Source organism: Cyprinodon tularosa, unplaced genomic scaffold (genome assembly GCF_016077235.1).
Source record: "Cyprinodon tularosa strain WSP-4 unplaced genomic scaffold, ASM1607723v1 ctg1124, whole genome shotgun sequence".
In the NCBI taxonomy this organism is placed as follows: domain Eukaryota; kingdom Metazoa; phylum Chordata; class Actinopteri; order Cyprinodontiformes; family Cyprinodontidae; genus Cyprinodon; species Cyprinodon tularosa.
The window spans coordinates 529,169-534,583 of NW_024037921.1; positions in this window are offsets into that span (position 1 = coordinate 529,169).

Here is a 5,415-nt window from a genome sequence, read left to right on the forward strand (position 1 = left end):
TTCCTGCAGTTCAAACCGAGCATCAGTATGGGGAAGAAAGGTGATTTGAGTGACTTTGAACGTGGCATGATTGTTGGTGCCAGAAGGGCTGGTCTGAGTATTTCAGAAACTGCTGATCTACTGGGATTTTCACGCACAACCATCTCTAGGGTTTACAGAGAATGGTCCGAAAAAGAAAAAACATCCAGTGAGCGGCAGTTCTGTGGGCGGAAATGCCTTGTTGATGCCAGAGGTCAGAGGAGAATGGCCAGACTGGTTGGAGCTGATAGAAGGGCAACAGTGACTCAAATAACCACCCGTTACAACCAAGGTGGGCAGAAGAGCATCTCTGAACGCACAGTACGTCGAACTTTGAGGCAGATGGGCTACAGCAGCAGAAGACCACACCGGTGCCACTCCTTTCAGCTAAGAACAGGAAACTGAGGCTACAATTTGCACAAGCTCATCGAAATTGGACAATAGAAGATTGAAAAAAACGTTGCCTGGTCTGATGAGTCTCGATTTCTGCTGCGACATTCGGATGGTAGGGTCAGAATTTGGCGTCTACAACATGAAAGCATGGATCCATCCTGCCTTGTATCAACGGTTCAGGCTGGTGGTGGTGGTGTCATGGTTTGGGGAATATTTTCTTGGCACTCTTTGGGCCCCTTGGTACCAATTGAGCATCGTTGCAACGCCACAGCCTACCTGAGTATTGTTGCTGACCATGTCCATCCCTTTATGACCACAATGTACCCAACTTCTGATGGCTACTTTCAGCAGGATAATGCGCCATGTCATAAAGCTGGAATCATCTCAGACTGGTTTCTTGAACATGACAATGAGTTCACTGTACTCAAATGGCCTCCACAGTCACCAGATCTCAATCCAATAGAGCATCTTTGGGATGTGGTGGAACGGGAGATTCGCATCATGGATGTGCAGCCGACAAATCTGCGGCAACTGTGTGATGCCATCATGTCAATATGGACCAAACTCCCTGAGGAATGCTTCCAGCACCTTGTTGAATCTATGCCACCAAGAATTGAGGCAGTTCTGAAGGCAAAAGGGGGTCCAACCCGTTACTAGCATGGGGTACCTAATAAAGTGGCCGGTGAGTGTACAAGTCTTGGGCCAAGTCCCATTTCTCTCAATTTGAGCTGAGAACGCTCAAGTGAGTTCCCTGCACACTGAAGTCCACTCCATGAGGGAAGTGCAAATTTTCTCCCTAAGAAATGGGACATCACTAGTTGCCGAGTAGATGGTGGTAATACATTGCTTGTAGACTTCAGTGAATTACATGATTAGAAATTCCGGCTCCAGCCGTTATTCTTCCTATTGCTTGGGCGCTGATGATCTTTCTCCATGTGGCTAATTAACAGAGAAGAAATGTCCAAAACCAAAGATCACTCCACTGCTATTATGCTCTAATTATTCTGTTTACTATTTGTGGAATCATTTATTAGGACAATAGTTTGCTTTAAAGTAGTAGAATTTTTTGTTGGGTGGAGGGCATGTTCCAGTACACTATGGAACACTGGCATTTTTTGAAGAAAATTTCAAAAAAGCAAATTCACAAATGTTTTTCTTGGTAATATTTGAAAGTGACTGGATGCACAAACCTGACATATTGTTCATATGGCTGAAAGAGCTTCCTATCGGCCGGCATCACACATAAGCTTTTGAATATTGTCTCCAAATTTTTGACAGCTTTATGAGATGACAGATTATTGTGCTGACAGAAAAGACGTTGGATAACAGCTTTTATTTTCATATCGGCTGGCCCAGGAACTACAGCAATAGTATTCATAACCTGTAAAATCATGCTGTATGACATTTACTATGCGCTCTGTAAAGTAACAAGCTTTATGACAATTATGCACAACATTATACCGTCGATGCTGCTATAGTGACCATTTCACTTCCCGTCAAGTTAGAAATAGTGATAGTGATTTTGCTAAACGCTGTCATGCATAATCATCTTAGTTTATTTTATCAAAAACAAAAAAAGTTTCTCTGTAGATTTGTGTACTACTAAAAATAGCGATTTTGCAATATTCCTGTTTTAACACAATAGTATGTAATTCATTTGTATTTACATCTAAGATATCCCAACATATTTTTTTAAAAGCGCACGGTCAATTGTAAAAATTATACTTACATTTGTGCAGTTCTTGACTGGTCTGAAGGGATAATTTTAAGGGTTAAACTGCACTTCCCCTTAGCTGTTAAAATTTCTGGTCAAACTAGGCTTACAAATGAATAGGCAAAAGCGAGAGCTAGTGAAAGAATGGGGACACGGCCTTGCTTTTCCTATGAAAACTCAATTTGTTCATACTTGAAATGAAACACTGTGTTGATGAGTTCTATGCCACCATTACCATGTGTGAAAAAGAGTTGACTTTACATTACTATTTTGGAATGCAGCTAGTTTAAACTGATTTGTTAGAAAACAAAAACTCTCACCTTTTGGTAGATGAAATTTGGATGTGTTTAAAATGAATAGAACGACCATTTGATCTATTGCTTTTTAAGGACACAGAGCTGGGTCCGGGTTGTGGTCGGTTCCTGTGAAATAAAGGTTTCAGAATCAGAAATACTTTAATAATCCCAGAGGGAAATTACTTTTGTTACACGCTCCAGTTACATTTTTTTTCTTATATATATATATATATATATATATATATATATATATATATATATATATATATAATATATATATATATATATATATATATATATATATATATATATATATATATATATATATATATATATATATACATCCAACTACAAGATAATAAAGATAAAAATAAAATAAAAAAGAGATAAAATATAAACACATATAGATCTTCTGTGTGTATATATATATATATATATATATATATATATATATATATATATATATATATATATATATATACATCCAACTACAAGATAATAAAGATAAAAATAAAATAAAAAAGAGATAAAATATAAACACATATAGATCTTCTGTGTGTATATATATATATATATATATATATATATATATATATACATATGGAAAACTAAATCCAAGTAAAGTGAAAATCCAAGTAAAGTGATAAATCCAAGTAAAGTGATACGTGGCATGCAAAAATAGTGCACTTGTGATTTAGGGATGTTCATGCTGAGTTCTGACATATAGAATAGTCCTGCACAGGTAGATATGGTGATCTGACCTCTGAGCTTTGCTCTGGTCCTCAGGTTCTCCACAGAGAGTCATTTTGTTGCTCATTTCACATCACTTCACAGACCTTCTACCTTCATCTGAGGAGGAAACACGCATAATTTAGCTGAACATCAACTCTGATCAACAACACTGAAATACACCAGCAGGGGGTGTTCATTGCAATCTGCAGTTTCTGACTGATGAGTCAGCATGCTGATGAAGATTCTCAGTCATCCAGTTCATAGTCATTGTACTGCTTGGAAGCATACAAATAGGAACCGATGAGTGGGTTGTTTGGTTCCATTGTTAGCCTGTAATACCTGAAACCTGTCTATGATTCTGAAGGTCAGTCATTAAAGGGGGGGGGGATTATTAGCCTGTAATACCTGAAACCTGTCTATGATTGTTAAGAGTCGGTCGTTAAGGAGGTATTGTTCACCGGCTCACCTACCCGCTCCAGCTAACAATGGAACCAAACAACCCACTCATCGGTTCCTATTTGTATGCTTCTAAGCAATACAAGGCCTTGTCTATATAAAGACTCAAACTCACTGCGGATCCAGACATTTGAATTGAGAAAGCTTCCTGGAGAGGAAGAGAAACGTCTTCAAATATTGGAAACCAAGTCCAGTGGATATTTTTGAACTTTAATGGAATGAGTCAGCATTATTCTACTTTTAACTACAGGTTCCAAACAAACATTAACTCTGATATGTCATAAAACCAGTAAAAGATCAACTGAAATCCAGTATCAGAGTCCGGTCCAGTACCCGGACCTGATACCAAAACTGTAGTCTGAGAGCTTTTCCTAGAAATAAACAGAACTTTACAGTTACTGCTGGGCTGTTGGGACAGCAAGAAGAAGGAGACAGAAGAGCAGTTTGGGTTATATTTAAATTTGGGAAAACCTTTAGCTCCTCACTCAAGGCCTGCTTATCTAGAGTCATATGGGATCAGACTTGTGTCTCATCCGAAGATTAAAGTAATGCTCGAAGATTTGAATAAGCAAAGAGGAACTCACTCAGTTTCTTCCATGAATGTCTTCACTCTGTAGCTCTCTGCCGTTTGGACCAGGTCTGTAAAAGAAGAAAACTACAAGACTTCTTCTATGTTCTCGAACCCCCTAAGTCTGAAAGCTACTTGAATCAAAAAGCCGTCTTATTGTTCAGCCCACAGATCAAAGTTCAGCTACTGTAAATTTATATCATAAACATTTCCAATAATTAACCCATAGCAGCTTCCTGCAGACAATCAGACCATCAAAGAAAGTTCCATACTCTTTGGTCTCTTATGTTATGAAACCCCCATAAAGATTTCTGTTGTAGGGATCTGATCTTTTCTGGGTTGTTTCAATGTTCTTTTTTTTATCAAATCCAAATAGAAACTAGATGGATGTTGTAAATCCACAATGATTTTGATGTAGTTCTGCTCAGCTTCCTGTTTCCATTGGTCTTTGCAATCCTTTTCAGACTGTTAGGCGTGACTTTGGATTGTAATCTGTTCCTGTCTTTACATCCAGGCCTGATGCACTGTTGTTTCAGATCTTTCAGTCTACTTCAAGTTGTTGAATGGGTTCTGTAATATGTATTTTTGGTTCTGCAGCTTGGCAGGTAATCAGGTCCAGATGTGGTTTGTTGTGCAACTTAATTCATGACCACCCAGGGCGGTGGTAATGTTGTGCAATTAACTTTACATTCATATAATGTAATTACGAAATGATCAGGCTGTTAAGTTTTTTTTCTGTGAATACACTGATATGAAAGGAAGTTTATGCTCTTGTCATGGTCAAAGAGTTAATTCTGCAATAAATTCACAACAACTTCCATTCGAAATGTCAAATTTTTCTTAAAGGGGTCATAGCATGATAATAGAAGGTATCTGGTGCTGGTCTTTAAGGGTGTGTAAAATTGGTTGGCCTGAAAATGGCATATTTGCTGTTCTATGAGCCCTAATGCAGTCTGGTTAGAAGCCCTAGAATGAAACGACAGGTTTTCTTCCTTTTATGGTATGATCATGAATATTTAGATGAGCTGTGCTCTGATTGGTTGGTTTACAACGAGCGAAGCTGCTGAGCAAAGACGCATCATAGCAACAAGCACTCACTCACTTTAACATCAAATTGTTGATATGGTAGGGTGAACAGACGTCCTCTTTTCCCCGGACATGTCCTACTTTTCATACCTAAAAAATGTCCAGGGGGAATTTCAAAATCGTCTGGGATTTTGGTCGATTACAGTGCTTAA